This window comes from Callospermophilus lateralis, chromosome 8, assembly GCF_048772815.1.
Source record: "Callospermophilus lateralis isolate mCalLat2 chromosome 8, mCalLat2.hap1, whole genome shotgun sequence".
Lineage (NCBI taxonomy): Eukaryota > Metazoa > Chordata > Mammalia > Rodentia > Sciuridae > Callospermophilus > Callospermophilus lateralis.
In genome coordinates, this window is record NC_135312.1 from 18,373,511 (window position 1) to 18,395,040 (window position 21,530).

Consider the following 21,530-nt stretch of genomic DNA (forward strand, 5'->3'; position numbering starts at 1 on the left):
TCCCTGAACAATTGGAAGACAGCAAAATGATTTAAGTGGGAAGACAATATGATCACTCACAAAGACTTGCCAGGATCAACCCACCAATCTCCCTCTCTTGAGTTATCTTTAGTTACAAAATGCTAACAAATTTGAAATAATTTTCAGTGCTATTTTTAATCACCATATCCTTTCTACTATTTAAGAGATAGAAATAGTTACAAAATATAGTGGGCGCTCTGACTTGCAGTGAAATCCCACTTGAGAATGAGACACGGCTCAGCAACCCACAGTGCCGCCCACAGACAGCCCCCAGCTGTCAGCTGTGTTCAGAAAACCTCTTGGCTAAAGAGAACTGCTATGCCAAGGGCAGTCAGAACACATGACAGAGGTGTGAAGACTTGGCCCCACTCCCAAACTCCAGTCAGTTGTGTGTTGGAGAATCTGAGCTCCCTGGGGAATCAGCTGTGTCCTTTCTTATGGTGGCATCTGTGGCCCACAATGGCAATTTGGCCATTAACCTTCCAGAGCTACCTCAGACCCCATAAGTTAAAAGACAAGAGTCCCCAAGAAGACTGAAGATACCCTCACATCAGAGCATCCACAAATTCTGGGGCCCACAAACTAGCAGTACTTCTATAAAGTTTACAAAGTCAGGGTTTCCCCCAATTCCATCATATTTGATAATTTGCTAGAATGACTTGTGGAACCAAGAAAAGGCACTGTAGTTATTATAAAGGATACAAATCAGAGCCTCGGGGTCTCCTTGACATTAGGACATGTGACCCTCCCACACATCTGTGTTCTCACAAACCATGAAGCTCCACTGAGTTTCAGTGTCTGGAATTTTAACTGGAGTTTCATTATAATGGCTGTGATTGTCTGAATCACTTATCCCAAGACTGAACTCAATTTCTAACCCCCTTCCCCTCCTTAAAGGTCAGGAGGTTGGGCTGATATGTGGCTCAAAGCTTCAACCCTTTAAAATCATGTGGTTGGTCTTTCTGGCATGACTAGCTCCCCATCCCTGGTTAGAGTCAATCAGACGGGGCCCAAGGGCCCACCATAAATAATGAAGGTATCAGCTCAGGAAATTCCACAAGTTAAGAAGTTACTGCCCAGGTACTGGGGATGGTATTTTGTTGGTTTTCTTTTTTGTGTGTGGGAAGGGCACCAGGGATTGAACTCAGGGGCACTTGACCCCGAAACCACATCCCCAGCCCTGTTTTGTATTTTTTATTTAGAGACAGGGTCACACTGAATTGCTTAGGAACTCACCATTGCTGAGGCTGGCTTTGAATTCACAATCCTCTTGCCTCAGCCTCCTGAGCTACTGGAATTACAGACTGAGAATGAGGGAAGGCTTTTTGAGAAAAGAGACATGGGATTACAGGCATGGACCACCACACCTGGCAATCTTTTGCTACTATTATGTTTAAGTTGCTTTTTTGGTGGTGGTGGTTGTTTTTTGGGGTTTGTTTTTTGGTACCAGTGATTGAACCCAGGGCCATGCTTAACAACTGAGTCACATCCCCAGCCCTTTTTACTTTTATTTTTATTTTGAGACAGGGTCTAGCTAAGTTGCTGAGGCTAGCTCTGAACTTGGGATCTTCCAGTCACCACGCTTGGCTACTATTACATGTAAGTCCTGACACTGTGCCTCAGTTTTCTCTGCCTTCCTTGCTCCTCAGAAGGGCTTCTCATTTTCACACTTAGCTCTGATTTGCAGAGTAATCACTCTAAGACTTTCATTGTCTCTCTCAATTCTACTTAGCAATAGCATCAAACTCCAGTCCCTTTATAGTTACTCCTTTCCCTGTACTTGAGAACACTGCACCCACTTTTGCTGTATACCCTGTGGTTTTCCCAGCACAGGATCTGTTCCCTGCTTGCTTATGTTACCTGTGTTGCACCTGACACCACTGATTCATTGCTGGACAAAACAGGTGACCAACTCCAAAATCCAACCAATATCTGCTTTCTTGGACCTTTCCTGGCATCAAATATTTCACGTTTGTTTCCATGAAAAGTAGGCCCTGAGTCAAAGGTGAGTGTTTAAGAAGTTTACTAAGGGCTGGGGATGTGGCTCAAGTGGTAGCGCGCTCATCTGGCATGTGTGCGGCCCAGATTCGATCCTTAGCACCACATACAAACAAAGATGTTGTGTCCGCCAAAAGCCAAAAAAATAAATATTAAAATTCTCAAAAAAAAAAAAAAGTTTATTAATGAGTATAGTTGGGATCAACATCAGTGCAAAGGTAGGGAAGAAAGCAGGATCAGAGAGGGATAAATTGGCAGTGATACTGTTGTGTAAAAACACCATCCCCAGCCGGTCACGATGGCACACGACTGTAATCCCAGTGGCTCAGGAGGCTGAGGCAGGAGGAATTCCAAGTTCAAAGCCATCCTCAGCAAAGGCGAGGCGCTAAGCAACAAGTGAGACCCTGTCTCTAAATACAAAATAGGGCTGGGATGTGGCTCAGTGGTCGAGGGCCCCTGAGTTAAATCCCCAGTACCCTACCCCCCAAATAAAAACAGTAACAGAAGATTAATTGGGAACTTCCAAAAAAAGTTAGATCACCACTTAGTGTGAGGGGAACTCTGAATAAATCCTCTAGCTTCACTTGCTTTTAGTTGACTTTAAAAATCACTAATTTAGGAGGTCCTGCAGCTGAGCAAGACTGTATTATTGCTGTAGACAACACATCTGACACACGCATTATGAGGATACCAGCTGCTTAGGTTACTCTTCAGGGATTGGAAGCTGCTTTTGTTATAACTACTAACTCTTTGTTTGGGCCTGGGGGTAATCTCTTTGACATCAGGGGGCCAGAAACTCTCCCCTCAGACTAATACTGCCATTATCTGAATCTGTGTCCCATGAGAGGGTCACAAAGATTGATTACACATGCACAGGCCACTGAATATGTCAATTCCTATGGCCTTTCCCCATGCCTCGTATCAACCTGCTTCTTTTTCTGATAAATATTCCCGAATCCTATCCTTAGGGAGGCATATTTGTGGATATTTGTGACTCCCACCTCCTCATATATGAAGAATCCCTTGCAAAACTTGAAGTTGTCACATCAGTGATTGGCCTTCTGCACAAAGGGAAAAGTGGTTCAGCTTTGGGAACACTCTGGTGATCAGGAAGCAAGACAGACCTTTAGCCCATGGCTTGCTGGCCTTTGCTGGTACAGAGAGGCCAAGCGGCTGCCAGGGACACCTGAGAGCAATCTGGAGAGTCAAGATTTTTCAGGTATTTTAACCCAATGTTCCCCATCCCGTATGTTAGAGTCCCACTCTTTCTCAGTTGGTCAGTGTGACCCAAAGGCATTTGGGTTCATTTAACAGTTTTAAGTAATGTGAGTTCTCTTTAAGCCAATTTGAATGGAATTAATTAGGAATTTTATCAACATATAACATGCATACAAAGATAAAACACATAACTCAATGACACAAAGATCTTATAACTTTAATTTTATAATATTAGTCATGAGACAAAGTGATATAATAATAAAAAAAAATTATAGCTACGCATGGTGGCGCATGCCGGTAATCCCAGCATCTTCGGAGGCTGAGGCACAAGAATCACAAGTTCAAAGTCAGTCTCAGCAAATTAATGAGACCCCAAGCAAATTAGCAAGAACCTGTCTCAAAATAAAACATAAAAAGGGGTTGGGGATGTGGCTCAGTGGTTAAACCCCCACCCCCACCGCCCACCCCACCCCTGACAGCTACAAACCCTGTACCAAAAAAATAAATAAATGAAAATAAAGAAAAGAAAGAGAAAGAAAAAACTGACCAGTTTATAAAAAGTCAGTTAATTCCAAATTATATTTATGGCAAAATGGAACAAGTTAAGGTCACCTGTCCAATATGAAGATTTTTATTTGTAGTCTTATGAAAGTTGTAGACCAAATTTTTCAGGCAAAGCATCTGTCATAGCAGTTTGATTTCCAAAAAGCCTCTTTTACCTTCCCCTTTTCCTTTTCTCAGTTTCAAAAGAGATTAGGAGTTAACTCTTAGATGTAAGCATTCCAGCTAGGAGATAACAAACCTCCAAGCAACCTTGAATAGCATATTTATCTTAACATAAGAAGAAAAAAACCAGCAGGATGAAAAGAAACTAGAGAGCTTAAAAGTCATTACATGCTAACCCTATAATTACAGCTTAAGATTTATCTTAATGATTTTCACAAGAAATGTTTTAAATTAAGAATGTCAATCAAATGAAAATATTAAATTCAGCCTGCAGAACCCAATGTGAGTTCATTGGAAGAAGATCACAGATGTTACCATAAGTTCAATTATGTTCAAAAGTGCAGGAGAAACTGCCAATAAAAAAAGAGGGGAGAGCAGATTGGCCTTAGGAACTTTCCACCAAAGTTACTCTTGAGGATTCTGGGGACAGTTTACATTGCTGGGTTTGACCTCAGTTATGCCCAATGCCATCTCCAGGAGCCATCTTCAGTCCATTTCTCTCCTGATTTCCAAATATAGTGCTTTGAAGTAGTACTACAGAAAAATATAATCTTTGTCCTTTTCATGGATCTGAAAGTTGCCCAATTTTGGGAAACTCAACCCAACGGTCTGCTATGAGAAATGAATTAACATTTCCTATTCCTTCAGAATTTAGATATAATTGGCAAAAAGTATATAATTATGCCATTTATGCCACAGCTAGAATCAGATCTCAGAAGTCCAAAGAGAACCTCTGTGAGCAGAGATCCTTAAACCTTACCCAAAATGGGACCATCACAGTGAAAGTCAAACCAGAACTCCCTTTTGGAAGTCAAACATTGGAGTCCTGAAATAGGGCCCTTGCAATGAAGGCTAACGGAAGGGAAAGAGAAATGGCATTGGTCACTTTTATCACAGTTACTCATGTGATTAATGTCTTTTGGACCCAGGAACCATCTGCCTATTGCAAAAGTGAAATTATGCTCCAAAGGTAGGTGGTTCCAAGATGGGAAAATTCCTGGGGATGCTGAGAATGCCCCAATCCTTCTTATTAAAATGAGTGCACCTTCCTTGCAAGATGATGTGAAAGTCTCCTTCCAAAATAACATTCACTGAAAATCCCACCAAGATACCTCCCCTCGCCCCCTTCTGATAGCTAGACAACAATTAGGGTCAAATCATTATATTCCAGGGCATCATAGGGCTGATAATATTGAAATGCAATCCTACCCCAAAGAATCAGTAGGACCTAGCCAGCGAGGATCAGAAGGAGCAAAAGAGAACAAGCAGGGGACTGAGTTCTGAAAGTTATGGGCTGGGTGAGAGATGGAACATAAAGTTAGTGCAGAATTCATCAATTTGGGATCACTCTCCCAGGCTATGGGATTCAGGTGAGAACCCCAGATGGAAGTGTGACCACACTTGGAAGGTCATCAGGAAGCATTGTAAATCAACAGCCCACAGCACAGCAAGTTAAGTAGTTAAGTAAAAATGCTGGTATACTTGACCATGTAAGAGGGAACAGAACAGCTCAAATAAGGTGGCATGCTAGAATGAAGATACTTACGTAAAGCTGGACAACCCGACAGATGAATTTCTTTCATAGGAAAGTTCAGAGGATAGACCACTTACCAAATCAATAAGGAATTCTCTGGTGCCAGAGAGGCATCAGCATTACCCAGAAATTCAGTGGTGGCTTTTCCTATAATTCAGGTTAAAGGTAGAAGAGGCCACTTCAGAACTGGGCTTATTAACAAAAGTAGGGATGACAGGTCCTTGTATCACAGAGGTCACATGTGACATTTAAACTTCAGAAGCCAGATGAATGCTTCAAAGGAAGAGCCGTAGTCAAGGGGATTTGACTCACAGAGGTTTGGGGAGAGGGTGAATAGAACCAGGCTATAGTCCTCCATCTAAACAGCAGAGATAATCAAAGCATAGATGATCAAAATGTTGAGGGCAGATGCCCTGATAAAAAGTCACTATCACTTGCCTCGTTTCTGGACTGGAGCAAGGTTTTGGGCATGGACTACACTGACAGAGGGAGCAACCAAACTCCAGGAGAAGGGACTCTGCAGCACTATGACAGGTGTGGATAGAGAGACTTTCAAATGGTCATCCTAACAAGTTGCTAGGGGCTAGGTGTAGGCTAGGTGGTAAGAGACTGCTTTAATCTTAAGGAAGTCCCCTCACTTTCATGGGTTTTACCTCCAAGAAACCCACCAACTTTTCACAATGGAAAACTAATAAAGATGCCATCATGACTCTCAGAGACAAGGGAAGACTAATCATTGTGAAATATACCCAGAATATCCTTCACAGTGAAGGCCTACTTTCCATGGAAAAGAATGCCAGAAATTTTAAAAAATTTTTATTTTAGTTATACATGGCAGTAGAATTTTGACACATTATAGATGGAGTATAATGTCCCATTTTTGTGGTTGTACATGATGTGGAGTTACACTGGTGGTGTATTCACATGAAAACATAGGAAAGTTATGTCCAATTCATTCCACTGTCTTTCCTATTCCCATCCCTCCCCCTTCCCGTCATTCCCCTTTGTCTAATCCAGTGAATTTCTATTCTTCCCTCCCAACTGCTTAATATGAGTTATCAACCACATATCAGAGAGAACATTTGGCTTTTGTTTTTTGGGGGGGCAGGGATTGGCTTATTTCACTTAGCATAGTCTCCAGTTCCAACCATGTACTGACAAATGCCATAATTTCATTCTTCTTTATGGCTTAGTAATATAACATTGTGTATATGTACCACATTTTCTTTATTCATTCATCTGTTGAGGGGTACTTAGGTTGGTTCTATAGCTTAACTATTGTGAATTGAGCTGCCCTAAACATTGATGTGGCCATGTCACTGTAATATGATGATTTTAAGTCCTTTGGGTATATGCCCAGGAGTGGGGTAATTGGTCAAGTGGTGGATCCATTCCAAGTTTTCTGAGGAATCTCTATTCTGCTTTCCAAAGTGGCTGCACCAATTTGCATTGATGTGGTGCATCACTATAGTATGTTGATTTTAAGTCCTTTGGGTATAAACTCGAGAATGGGATAACTGGGGTCAAATGGTGGTTCCATTCCAAGTTTTCTAAAGGAATCTCCATACTGCTTTCCAGAGTGGTTGCACCAATTTGCAGTCCCAGCAGCAATGTATGAGTGTACCTTTTTCCACACATCCTCGCCAACACTTATTGTTAATTGAATTCTTGATATTGTTACTTGTATTTTTGATGGTGGAATGAGAAGGACTTTATTACCCTAAGTACATGTATGAAGACACAAATGGTGTGACTCTACTTTGTCACACCATAATTGCCACGAGACTGGAGTGAAATGAAATGTCAGTATAGTTTTAATTTGCATTTCTGTAATTGCTAGAGATGTTAAACATTTCCAGAAACTTATTCTGCCTTGTTTTTCTTATCTCACTTAAAGAAGTATAAATTGATATATAAATAAATAAAATTTTGTGAAGGTCACAACTACTCAGGGGCATAGCTCATTAAAAGATAAAGATTTAATCATAAGAATAAAAAAAAATTTCCCTCCCTATTTCTTACTAGCACACCAATATGGTTCCAGAATAGTAACTGGATTACAGCTAAAGAACCTGCAAGATGCAGATTCTGAGAAAGAATTCTTAGGGAAGCCCAGCTTCCACAGGGGAGACTACACAAGGACAGTAACGGAATTTGTCTCCAGCTACAGGGAATATTAAACGTGGCCCATCTCTTAGCTAGATTAATATAAAACTTCACTTTAAATGCAATTTCTTTCAGTTCATATTTACCAATATATCATGCTAAAAGGCAAGCGGAAATATCAGCTGAAAAGACAAGCAAGCCTTAGAAACAGGCTCAGATATGAAACAGATTTTGGAATTATCAAATGAGGAATTTAAAATAACTTTGATTAATATGTTAAGGGCTGTAATTTTAAAATAGACAACATGCAAGAGCATATGGATAATATAAAAAGAAAGATGGAAACTCTAAGAAAGGATCAAAAGACAAACTAGAGCCAGGTGCCATGGCTCACGCCTGTGATCCCAGCAACTTCGAAGGCTGAGGCAGGAGGATTACAAGTTCTGGGCCAGTCTCAGCAACTCAGGGATACCCTCAACAACTTTGTGAGTCCCTGCATCAAAATTTAAAAAGGGCTGGGGATGGCCTGGGGTTATGCTCAATGGTAGAGCACTTGCCTAGGACAGGTGAGGCCATGGGTTCCATCCTCCGCACCACATTGAAAAAAAAAGTAAAGAATAAAGAACAACAAATAAATAAAGGTTAAATTCTTTAAAAGGGGGGCGCTGGGAATATATCTCAGTGGTAAAACCCCCCTGGGTTTGATATCCAGTACCAAAAAAAAGAAAAAAGGCTAGAAATCATAAACACTGTAACATAAATAAATATTGTCTTTATCATCTTTGATAGGATCATTTGTGCACTAGATATGGCCAAGAAAAGAATCGGTAATATTGAAGATAACTCAACAGAAAGTTTCCAAACAGATATGCAAAAAGAAACAAGTCAAAAACCCAAAACAGAACATTAAGAACAGTGGGTAAAATTTTAAAAGTATAACATAAATATAATTGGAAAATCAGAAAAAAAGATAGAATGGAAGAGAATAAAATATTTGAAGTAATTATGGCTGAGAATTTTGTAAAATTAATGAGAAACATACATCCAGGAAATTCAGAGAACACCAAGTAGGATAAATACCCAAACACATAGAACTAGATGTGTTAACTCAAACTGCAACAAAGCAAGGACCAAGAAAAATGTATTGAACAAAGTCAAAGGAAAAAATGCCTTACTTAGAAAACAAAGGTAAGAATCACTGTGGAAACCAAGCAAGCAAGAAGAGAAGGAAATAAAGTCCTCAAAGAAAAAACTCATCAACCTCCAATTTCAGGTAGAGCAAAATTACCTTTTAAAAGTGAAACAAAGGGGCTGGGGATATGGCTCAAGCGGTAGCCAGCTCGCCTGGCATGTGTGCTGCCCGGTTCGATCCTCAGCACCACATACAAACAAAGATGTTGTGTCTGCCAAAAAAACTAGAAAATAAATATTAAAAAATTCTCTCTCTCTAAAAAAAAAAAGTGAAATAAAGACTTTCTTAGTGAAGAAAAACAGGGAATTCATTGTCAACAGAATTTCATGCAAGAAATATTTTTTAAAAAATTCTTCAAGAGAAAGAAATGGTGAGTTGTAGCTCAGCAGTAGGATATGTTTAGCATGTGTGAGGACCTGGGTTCAAACCCAACACAAAGAAAGAAAGAGAGAGGGGGAGGGAGGAAGATGGAGAGGGAGGGAAGAAGAGAGGGAGGGAGGGAGGAGGGGGTGAAGGAAGGGCAGGAAGGGATGGGGGAGGGAGGGGAGAGGAAGAAGAAATGATATAAGTGAGAAACTCAGATCTACATAAAGAGGGAGTGAATTGGAGAGGGAGTGAATGAAGGTAATTATTTTCTTAATTTTCATTGATCTAAAAGGTAACAGCTTGTTTGAAGTAATTGGCCCATACAGACTAATGAAATGAAGGACACCAATGTCACAGGGATGGGGGACAGGAATTGGGGATATTTTGTGAAAAGTTTCCCATACTACTCACAAAGCAATATAATGTTATTTGAGAGTTGGTTTAGATTAATCAAAAATGTATATTGAAAACTCTAGGAGTTGGTTAGGTTGGGGAAGAGAGTGGAACAGAACGCATCAGAAATTGGTTTCAGACCCCATAGCGCTGGCTGAATCTATCTGATGTAACCCTTTAGGAACTCTGGAGTCCACTGAAGGCTTGCAACTTCCAGGGGAAGTCTAGAATATAAGGTGCAGTTAAACTCAGTCACTTTCAGCTCTTAGCACCATAACAGCTGCCCATCCCCACACCACAGGGCAAGCCGCAGTGCTGGTTCTTGGAGCAGTTTACAAATAGCTGGGTGGGAAGGACTGCGGGGGTGGATAGGGAGGGGCTGGGGTTATGGCTCAGCTATAGAGCACATGCCTAGCATGTGTGAGACCCTCAGTTCTATCCTCAGCACTATGTATAAATTAAATAAAGGTATTGTGTCCTCCTACAATTAAAATATATATTTAAATAAATAAATAGCTAGGGATGACCCAGAGTGGGCAAAAAGGACAACGTCCTCCAAGTATCAGGGATCTGTGTTTTGATCACTGATCACTGCTTCTGATCACAGGGGCAGCCATTGTTGTACCCACCCCCATCTGTTGTAAGTCCCTGCAGCTAAAGTTACCTCTGAGAATTGAAAGGGCTAGCCTCCCCCCCACACCTCTCCTCCTCCTCCTCCTCCTACTCCTCCTCCTCCTCCTCCTGCTCCTCCTCCTTTTCTTCTTGTCCTTCTCCATCTCCTTCTTCTTCTTCTTACCCCCTTCTCGTCCTCCTCCTCCTCTTCCTCCTTCTTCTTTACTTTTCCCTCATTTTTGAAGCCAGAGAGAGAAAAAAAAAAAAAGAACATTAAAAACAACATTTATAGAGAAAATTAGAAAATGCACATTCCCAGAGAAAATCCCTAAGGTCTTGAGAAGACTTACACCTCAGGGTGATCATCAGCACAGACAGAATCAACTTTTAAAAATAAATGCACAAAAACAAGTTAGGAAACCAGTAAACCCTGGGAAGGGGGAGAATCTGATTTCCTGAATTACCATATTATGAGATTAAAATGTCCACTTTTCATTTAAAAAAAAATCACAAGGCATATAAACAAACAGAAAAATATGCCCCCCTCCCCCCCAAAATTAACGACACTGTCTCTGAGAAAGCCCTGATGGCAAATCTACTAAAGAAAGATGATGAAACATCTGTCTTAAAGATGCTCAAAGAAGTAAAGGGAGACACAGAGAAAGCCAGGGGAAAATGTACGAACAAAATGGAAGCATCAATAGAAATAGGAAACCTAAGAAGAAACCCAAACAGAAACTCTGGAGCTGAAGAGTACAGCAACTCACTTGAGGGATTCAAAGGCAGATTAGACTAGCAGAAAAAGGAATTAGCAAACTTTAAGGACAATAGAAATTCTGAAGTCTGAAAGAACAAAAGAAGAGAGAAAAAAAGAAACCACTGGGACCCTGCTATAGGTGGATCTGGAATGTCCCCTGGAGTTAAAGGTTGGTCCTCAGCTTGGCTCTGTTGAGGGGTGGTAAGTCTTTGAAGAGTGTAATAGTTAATTTGAATTGTCAACGTGATTAGATTAAGAGATGCCAACGATTCAGAGGCTTCTGGGTGTGTCAGTGAGGGTGTGTCTAGGAGTGATTGGTATGTGTGACAGCCAGCTGAAGTGGAGACCCTCCCTCAGCATGGGCAGGGCCATCCAATAGGATGATGGCTTTGATATAATAAAAGTTGGAAGAACAAGGAAACAGCAGCAGATGCAAGATTGATTCTTCTTGAATGGGTTCTTGATTGCTGCAGTGATTATCTGAGGATATCAGACCATTAAGCAATGGTCACTCTTCCAAAGTGGACTCTGCCAGTGATTCTCCAGGGAGTTTCCAGAAGCCTTCAGTCTTCGACTAGGTTAGCACCGCTGATTCCTCTTGTTCTGGGGCTTCAGCCTCTTGGGCTGTGCAGCTACTGGTTCTTCTAGCTCTCCAGCCTGCAGATGGCCACTGAGGACTGTCCAGCTTCTGGTCACATAAACCACCCTAATAATCCCCTTTTTATAATTATACTTCTTATTGATTCTGCTCCTCTAGAGAACCCTGACTAACACAAAGGGGATTGTAGGACCAGTCTCTTCTTTCTCTTTCACTCCCCAGCCAGAAAGTGAACAGATTTTCCGTGCCCTGTGCTTCTACCATGATGTGCCACTACACACCCCAAACAACAGGGTAAATAGATTATGAACCAGAACCTCCAAAACTGAGTCAAAATAAAACTTTTCTCTTTATAAGTTAATGATCTCAGGTATTTGTTAAAGTGATGGAAAGTTAACTAACACAAACACTGTCAGGCAAAGCAATACACTCACTCTGGGGATTCCAAAAGGAGAAGAGGGACAGATACAGGAAAGAGGCGATATTTCAAGAAATAATATCTGCACACTTCCCAATCTGTACTTTATGAAAATTAAGAAATTTTATTCATCAAAACAATATAAACAAAGTAAAAAGGCAGCCCATAGAATGGGAAGAAACATTTTCAAATCACATACATGATAGGGAATTGATATCCAGAATGTTTAGAGAAATCCTAAAACTCGATGACAAAATATCAAGCAGCCTGATACAAAAATGGGTAAAGGACTTGAGTAGACATTTCCCTAAAGAAAATAGACAGGTGGCAAATAAACACATGAAAAGATGGTCAGTGTCAGCAATCATTAGAGAAATGCAATTCAAAACTACAATGAGATACCACTTCACAATCCTTATGAGAGTGATTATTTTAAAAGAAGAAAATACAAGTGTGGGCAAAAATGTAGATAGATTGGAAACATTGATTTCCTGAAGGAATGTAAAATGGTGTGGCCAATATGGAAAACAGCATTAAAAGTCTTTTAAAAAATTGAAAATAGATAAACCATGTGATCCTGAAATTCTGCTTCTGGGTTCACATTTAGAAGAATTGGAAGAAGAAGCTCAGATAGAAATTTGGACACCATTGTTCAGAACAGCAGTCTAAAACTGAAAATAACCCACACCTCAGGTTGGGGCTGTAGCTCAGTGGCAAAGTGCTCATCAGCATGAGTAAGGGACTGGGTTTAATCCTCAGCACCACATAAAAATTGACAAATAAAATAAAGGCATTCTGTCCATCTATAACTACAAAACAAAAATTAAAAAAAAAAAAACAAAACAAATCCACATGTCTATTAATGCATGGTCAGTGTCAGCAATCATTAGAGAAATGGAATTGGATGAATGGATAAATGAAACACAAATATATACATAAATAAAATATTATTTAGCTTTAAAAAAGGAAGGACATGTGCTATAACGTGGATAAGTCTTAAAAACATTATGCCGAGTACAGCAAAACAGTTACAAAAGGACAAATATTGGATGAATCCAATTTTTGAACTACCTGGAGTGGTCAAATTCATAGATACAGAAAGTAGAAAATGGTGGATGCCAGGGGCTGTGGAGGAAGGGAGACGAGGACATTGTTTTTTAATGGGACAGAGTTTCAGTTTGGGAAAAGAGAGACCAGGAGATGGGTGGTGGTGATGGCTGCAAGTACTCTGGATGTACTTGATGCTTTGAGCCATTTACTTAAGTGGTTGACATGATAGATCCTATTATTTATAAATTTTACCACAATTAAAAATACTTGAGAGAAAAAAGGTTAAAGTGATTGCCTCCTTTAAAGCCCTAAAACAGGAATAGGTGTTGGTTCTCTTCATACCTCCACTTACTTTGCCATTCTGGCCTCTGCAAAGTCCAGATTCTGGAGAGTGGCCATGGACTACCACAAACATAGCCAAACAGCACCCTCAGTGACTGCTTTTCTGCCCGGGCGTGAGCGTTGCTAGAGCACATTAGTGTGGATGCTGGTCTGTGAGGTGGGGCCAATTATGTGGCAGACCCGCTCTTCCTTCCAAAAATAGAACAGGAAACAACTCACCACATTCCTTTGGAATATGCAACACTGTCCATATCTAGCCTGGCTGAGAGCTAGGTTAACTTCACTGTCCTCTGTCATAACAGGGTCTGACCAGATATGGACCAGCTGGATGTCCCACAGGGTATCGTGCTAGGCCAGTCCATTAGCACCCCATTAATTCAAGAGTAGGAGAAGGGGCTAGGAGGTTGAAGGCCTTAGTAAGTCACATGGCGCTCTTGGGGGAGATACCCCTTAAAATATTCAGGAGTCTACCACACAGGTGACTTTTTAGAGTCCAGTGATCTGGGGCATGCTGAGAGATCCCTTAAAAAGTAAGGGAAATGACCGCATCTTGTAACTCCCGTCACAAGAATGGCAGCCCGGCGACTGCTGAGTAGGCTTCTTCAGGTTCTGAAGGTCATGTGTTCTCAGAAGCAGCGCTCCAGCTCACATACCTCAGGACACAGTGGGATGGCATTTTTTTATTGGGATCTTTAGCAAAGAAGGACTCTGCATCAAGTCTGGGCTTAGGGCCAAGCAGCTGCCCTTTTGGAGCACACAACCCGTCAGATCCTATGGTATCCGGGGTATGGTGGAAAAGAGTGATATGCAGATTTTATGGGAAGCCCAAATGGGAGAATCTCAGTGTAGATCTTGGATCAAAGCCATACCAACTGCAGAAGAGAATTAGTCACCTCTCAAAAAGTAGCTCTGAGAGTTGCCCTAATAGAGGCCAGTATCTCACCATGGAACATCAAAGGACACTGTTACGGTTTGCAGGTGAGGTGTCCCCCCAAAGCTCCTGAGTATTTCAGAGGTATTAGACGGTGAGAGTTGTAACCTAATCAGTCCATCCTGGTTTGAATGGACTGACTGGGCAGTAACTATAGGCAAGTGGGGTGTGACTGGAGGAGGTGGGTCACTGGGGATGTGCCCTGGCAGGGTTCATCAGCCTCTTCTCTCTCTGCTTCCTGGATGCCATGCATGGGCCAGCTTTCCCCCTCTGGGCCCTTCCCCCGTGCTGTGCTGCCTCATCTTGGGCCCAGAGCAATGGAGTCAGCTGTCTATGGACTGAGACCTCTAAAATCGTGAACCAAAATAAACTTTTCCTCCTCTAAGTTCTTCTTGTCAGGGATTTTGGTCACAGCAAGGGAAAGCAATCACAATACCAGAACTATCCTTCACAAGGCACATGCAGAGCCACAAGTTGGGATGGTCCTAGATGGAAGAGGTTCCTCTGGGATGAGCATCAATGAAACCAGAGGGCATAAGCAAGCTGCTTGAGCAGGCAGCATGCAGGCAGCTTGGGTCATCCACCACTGTTACCCAGCACCTCTCCCTCAGCTCCAGTGGCGAATCTGTGAATCTGTTCATGAAAGCTCAGTGTTCAATTTTTGGTGTTCTTATAAGCCTTTTGATATCACACTGGTCGCTTGAAATGAACCACACTGGAAATATACCATGGGAATAGCTAATACTACAAAAAGGGATTTCCCCCTTTTATTCAGAAAATGTCTGCCACCAACTCACCGCTCAGCTCGTTCTGTAATTATATTGGGTGGTGGTCTACCTGATCAGCTCATGTAGGAGGGAAAGGTCCGAGTTTGGCTCACAAATGGCACAACTAGGTGTGACGGTGCAAGGTAGAAATGGACAGTGGATGGACAACATCCTCAACTGGGATAGTCTTGAAAGATTGACGTAAGGGGAAATCTCCCAAGGGGCAGAATTTCAGGCAGTATACCTGGTCAACCACTTGGTGTGCAAAGAGAGTGGCCTGAAATTAGAATACACAGGGGCTCATGGACACTACGATATATCCTTGCTGGGTTGTGGAAGGAAAGTGCCTTTGGCAGATTGGAAGATAAGAGTCCTGTGATAAAGCTACATGGATGGGCATCTGACAATAGGCACTTCTTTGTTTCACAAGTTCATGCCTATCAGAACGCATCCCTTAAGTAATATAGAAGGTACTAAAAATCTACGTATCATCCAATTAATATCAGCCAGGCTCTGTCATCAGTAGAAGTTCCCACACCTATCAATAAAGGGCTCACTTAACATTAAAGCAGATGCAGAAACAGGTACACAAACATGGGATCCACTGTTTAAACCACACACTGCAATACCAAGAGGCCAATGGCCTGATAGAAGCACCAGCTCAGACACAACATACGAAGGTGGTATGCTACTCTTCAGAATGCAGTGTACGTTCTAATTGAGTGATCTTTACACAGCTATTTCCACAGTAGTTAGACTACATCGGTTTGAGAATCAAAAGGTGAGATCAGGAACAACCCTATTTTTTTCACTCCCAGTGATCCATTTTGGGAAATTGTGCTTCCTATTATTGAAACTCTGGATTTTCAACACTTAAGAGTATTAGTTTCTAAAAGGAAATAATTCCACCATGGCCACCCACTGGGCTTTTTAAACTCTTTATACCAAGGGGACAGAGCAAGAAGAGTAATCAGCATCCTGGCAGAAGTAATTGGTTCTGATCACAAGAAGAAGGTGAGTGGGGGGAAAATGAAAATTTTATTACCCACCCCCAGGTGACTTATTTGAGTACTTCTTGTTATTCCATTGTCTAATTTTAATAGCAAATTGTGTAGCAAGTACACTCTGAGAAAGATGTAGCAAAGAGGCACCCGGACTCCTAAGAGCTGATGATCTTGGTCACACTTCAGGTAAGCCACAAGGACCAGAAGAGATGCTAGCCAAGAGAGGGAGTAAAAAAGATGGTGGATAGAGGAGGGAGAGGATGAGTGTTAGTTGCAGCCCTGAAACCTCCTGGTGGTATCTGCAGAAGATCTCACCAACTTTCATTTTCTAAGCTTTATTCCAGGACAAAAGGTACTCCAGAATTCCGGAAGGACTTTTCCCAGGACTTTATATAATGAAGTGGCTCTAAGCAGTGCCAAGGGGTAGACTGTAATAGATCATGAAATGTGCCACCAGATCCTCTTACAGGAACAAAGGCCTTATTTTTCTGTTTTCTGCAAATGGTGCTACAGTGTATAGTCCTAGGTTGTCAGTCCCTTTGGGAATTTCTTTAGCTAAGGATAGACTCTCTCTCCAGGGTAATCTCTGTCTAACTATTAATCATCATGCGAGTATAGATTCTGGCCCTTCCTTTTGTAATCTGGGCCAAATTGGAAGGACTATCCCAGCTTCAGCATTTTCCTTGGGAATCTACTTAGGCCTTTTTGGTAACTGCATTGGGCAAAACTCTACCCTCTGTCCAATTCTGCTTTCTTTCCTTCTCCTTTGCTAGAAAGTGGAACGGAAATTGATCCCAGGAGCATGTGGTAATAATCTAGAGATTAGCATACCAATCTCAGCTCTGACACTGCTTCACAAAAACCCAACTTATAATACTAGGGTTAGTTTGTTTTCAATTTGAACAACCTCCAAACAAATTCCATATGAATTTTCAGAGAGTTTTACTCAGCTTTTTTGCCACTGTGACCAAAAGACCTGACAAGAGCAATTAGAAGAGGAAAATTTTATTTTGGGGCTCAGTTTCATAGATCTCAGTCCATAGATGACTCCACTGCTCTGTGCCTGAGGTGAAGCAGAACCTCAGGTGGGAGAGAGAATGGTGGAGGAAAGCAGTTCAGAACATGGTACCAAAGAGAGACAGGGCTCTCCTCACCATGGACAAAGTATAAACCACAAAGGCATGTCTCCAATGACACACCTCCTCCAGCCACACCATACCTGTCTTCAGTCAACACCCAGCTAAACCCTATCAGAGGATTTCACCTCTAAACTTTCTTGAACTGTCTCACACATGAGCTTTTGGGGGACACATCATATCTAAACCATAACATAGGCTATAGCAATGAACAATATAGATGTGATTTCTCTTTTTATGGCACCTATATACTAGCAAATAATGAGCAAGTGAATAAATAAATTAAATGATTGCTGGGAGCCATTAGCCAAGTAGGTATGACAATTTCCTTGCCAGTGTACCCCCATGTTGCTTAGTGGAAGGACTCCTGGAAGGTGACCTTGCTCAAGGACCAGGGCGGATCCGTGTTTAGGGCGTTCCCGGTTTAGGATAATCTGGGTTTAGGACGTTCCCGGTTTAGGAAGATTATTCCTGCTGGGAATAGGGCGTATCCTGCTGCCTGAGTTCCTCTTGAGTTCTCACGGGATTCAGACAGTATTTTTGGGAGACAGAAGCCCAGTGGAGATGTGGATTTGGGCAGAGAATGTGGATTTCCCCAGAACGTGTTTGTAGACGGCCGGTGCGAGTTCGGGAATAAAGAATTGCTGTTTGAATCTACAAGCTGTGAGTGGCTCGTGATTTGTGCCCAGCCAGACTGCGGCAAATGATGACTTTAGATGTTGAGAAGTGGCATGAAAATATAACACAGGGAAGTCTGGTACTGCCTCAAGGTTCTGGAGAAGTGAGGAGCTACACTTTAACAAGGTTAGGATCTTCTTAGTGGATGACTTTTGGACTAAGATAATAGTAAATCAGTTTTTATTTTTTTTTTAAGTCAGGGATTGAAGGCACTTAACTATTGACCCACATCCTCAGCCCTTTTGTGTATTTTATTTAGAGACAGGGTCTCACTGAATTGTTTAGAGCCTTGCTCAGTTGCTGAGGCTGGCTTTGAACTAGTGATCCTCCTGCCTCAGCCTCCTGAGCCACTGGGATTACAGGTGTGCACCCTGGCGCCTGACAGAAATAAGCTTTTTAAAGAACTGGGGAATACACCAGACAGACAAAAGGGCGATTATAGGAGAAAAACAAGTATGAGCGTGTAAAAAAGAAAACAAGGAACCGAGATGAGGTCCTGTAGGTAGATGGGGCTAGATTGTACAGGGCTCATGGGTCATTGAAAGGAGTTAGAATAGGTTCTGATTTCAACAGGCATCCATTGGAGGATTTTACATAAAGAAACAATTTGTGGGGGGCTGGGGTTGTGGCTCAGTGGTAGTGTGCTTGCCTCGCATGTGTGAGGCACTGGGTTTGATCCTCTGATCCTCAGCACCATATACAAATAAATAAAATAAACGTCCATCAACAACTGAGAGAGAGAGAGAGAGAGAGAGAGAGAGAGAAACAATATTTTTTATTTTACTTGATAAGTCACTTCAATTGCTGTTGGAGAATCAATGATGGGAGCTGTGGTGTTCAGGTGATAGAGGCAGGAAAGAGTCAAATCAAGAAAGCGACTTAACCCACCAGTTCTGGCTTTGAAATTGAAGGAAGAGGGCCATGAGTGAAAGGATGAGTGTGTCCTCTAGGAATTGGGAACAACCCTTAGCTGATGGCCAACCGGGAAACCACCCTACAAACCCAAGAAACCAAATTCTGTTTATAATCCGAACGAACAAGGACACAGACTTTTCTCTGGAGTCTCCAGAAAGGAACATGACTCTGCGAATACCTTGATTTTAGCTTGGTGAGTCCCGCGTGAAACTTAAGAACCATAAGATAATGAAGTTCTTATTATTTTAAAAGTGCGAAATATACAGCCATTTGTCACAGCAAGTTCACAAACCTAATACAGGAACGAGATGGGGTAGACCACTGGATAAGGAATCATGGAGGCCAATGGTGATCTTTATATGAGCTGTTTCCAAACAGCTGTAGGAACGAGGATCCAAACTACCTGGTCACGTTGAGTGAATGAGAAATGAAATGCATGCAGATAATTCTTTCCATTAGACAGAGATAGGACACAGAGGAACAGGCGGAGGCATGATTTCTGATATCCTGCCAGGCCTCAAAGAAAGAGTTGAAGCTGGTGAACAATAATTTGAGTTGCCTCAGCAAGAAGGGCTGAGTATTAACCTGCAGTGCAATCAGGCCCCCCGTGGGGTGCCAGCAGCTTTACCACCGATGTTTGAGGGATCTGGGGCCAAGAGTGCACCTCCCTGTAAGGACACCCTGGCACAACTGTAATGGCTGCAGTCCAGGCTCCCAGGAGCAGGGACTTCAAGGGGCCACATTTCGCTGGCCATGAGAACACCTCGCCAGTGGGTGAGTACTGGCCTGAGGACAGCTCCAGGAGAGCTCTGGGCCACCCAGGTCTCAGGGCAGGAGCCCTGGATGCCTGGACTAAGAGAGGTCTGCACTGGGCTCTGGTAATTTGTCCCAGTTTCTCCTCTTCTCATGATGATAGAGCAGCAGGAAGCTCAGAGCAGCCTTGTTCCATACAGGTGCTTAGTTATTTTAGAGGTTCCTAAGGAGAACGGAAAACTGTTAAGGAAAACTGAAGGGAACAGAAAGTGAGGGAAGCGGACCATTAAACGGGTAAGACTTGAGGACAGGGACCGTGTTCTGTCCAAGTCTGAAGCCTCAGCACAGTGCCTGCAACTTCTGAGGTGTATGAGGATGGCTTCTTTTCCATCTCGGCTTTATACACTTTGCAGACCCATCGTCCCCTTGGGGAAGTGCCAGAGAGGAAGCTCTCTGCACTGATGCAGTGATGGGCTGAACTCCGCTGGCCGGAGCTTCTCCATTGAGCGGGGTGGATGAGTCGTGGTGCGACCTGCCCCTTTGGTTCTTGTTCTTGCGGCTCCTCGTGCATTCTTTTTCAACACTTTCTCTTCTCAGGATATACTGGCCAAAGCAGAGCACCTACCCTCTTGGCACATCTGACAATTTTATATTCCTCCTTTACAGTATGATGGACAAATAAAAATTGGACACATTTAAAGTGTAAAAGGTGATGTTTGAAGATACTATTTCATTGTGCGGTCATTAACAGAATCAAGCTAATGAACATATGATTCACCTCACATCGTTATCTTTTTGCGTATGTGGCAAGAACACTTGAGATCTCCTGTCGGAGAATATACATTATTATCAACTATTGTCACTATATTGCACATTAAGTCACCAGAACATATTCCTCTTATAACTGAAAGTTGTACCCTTTGACCAACAGCTCCTCATTTCTTCCACCCACAACCCCTCAGCCCCTGGCAACAACCATTCTGCAGTCTGCTTTTATGAGTTTGAATTTTTGAAATTCTGCCTATAGTAAAACCATGTGATATTTTTTTCTGGTCCTGGCTTGTTTCCTTTAGGATTATGTCCTCTAGTTTCATCCTCCATATCACAAATTACAGACTCTTCTTATTGTTTAAGGCTGAATATTATTCCATTGTGTGTATTTATACTTCTATACCACATTTTCATCCATTTATATGTCAATAAATGCTTAGGTTTTTTCCCCTATATCTTGGCTATTGTAATAATGCTGCAATGAACATAGGAGTGCAGACATCTCTTTGAGGTAGTGGTTTTGATCTCCTTAGTATCTATACCCAGAAGAGGGATTGATGGATGATGTAGCTCTGTTTTTAACTTTTTGAGGGGCGTCCATACCCTTTTCTGTAACAGCTGAACTCATTTACCTTCCCACCAACAGTGTGCAAGGTTCGCTTTGCCCCAAACCCTCACCATCTTGTTTGTTAATACCCATCCTAACAGGGGAGGCTACACCTCTATGGGACTTGATTGGCATTTCCCTGATGACTAGTGATGTTCAATATCTTTCATATATCTGGCGGGCATTTATGTGGGGGGAAAAAAAGGTCTTTTTTAATCTTTGGCACACTTTTTTTCTTTCCACATTTTTTATTGGTGTTTTGTAGTTGTACACAATAATAGGATTTGTTGTTATATATTCACGCAGGCACAAAATATAACAATATAATTGGGCCAGTATCACTCCCCGGCACTGCCCCCGCCCTCCCCTGCTCCCTTTCCTCTACTGACTTTCCTTTAATTTTCATGAGATTCTCCACCCCCTTTTCCTTTTCCTCTCTAGCTTCCCCCATGTGAGAGAAAACATGCGACCTTTGACCTTCTGAGTTTGGATTATTTCGCTTAACATTATGGTCTCTAGTTCCATCTACTTTCCTATAAATGACATAATTTCATTTTTCTTTATGGCTAAATACAATTCCTTTGTGTCTATACCACATTTTCTTTGTTCCTTCATCCACTGATGGACATCTAGGCTG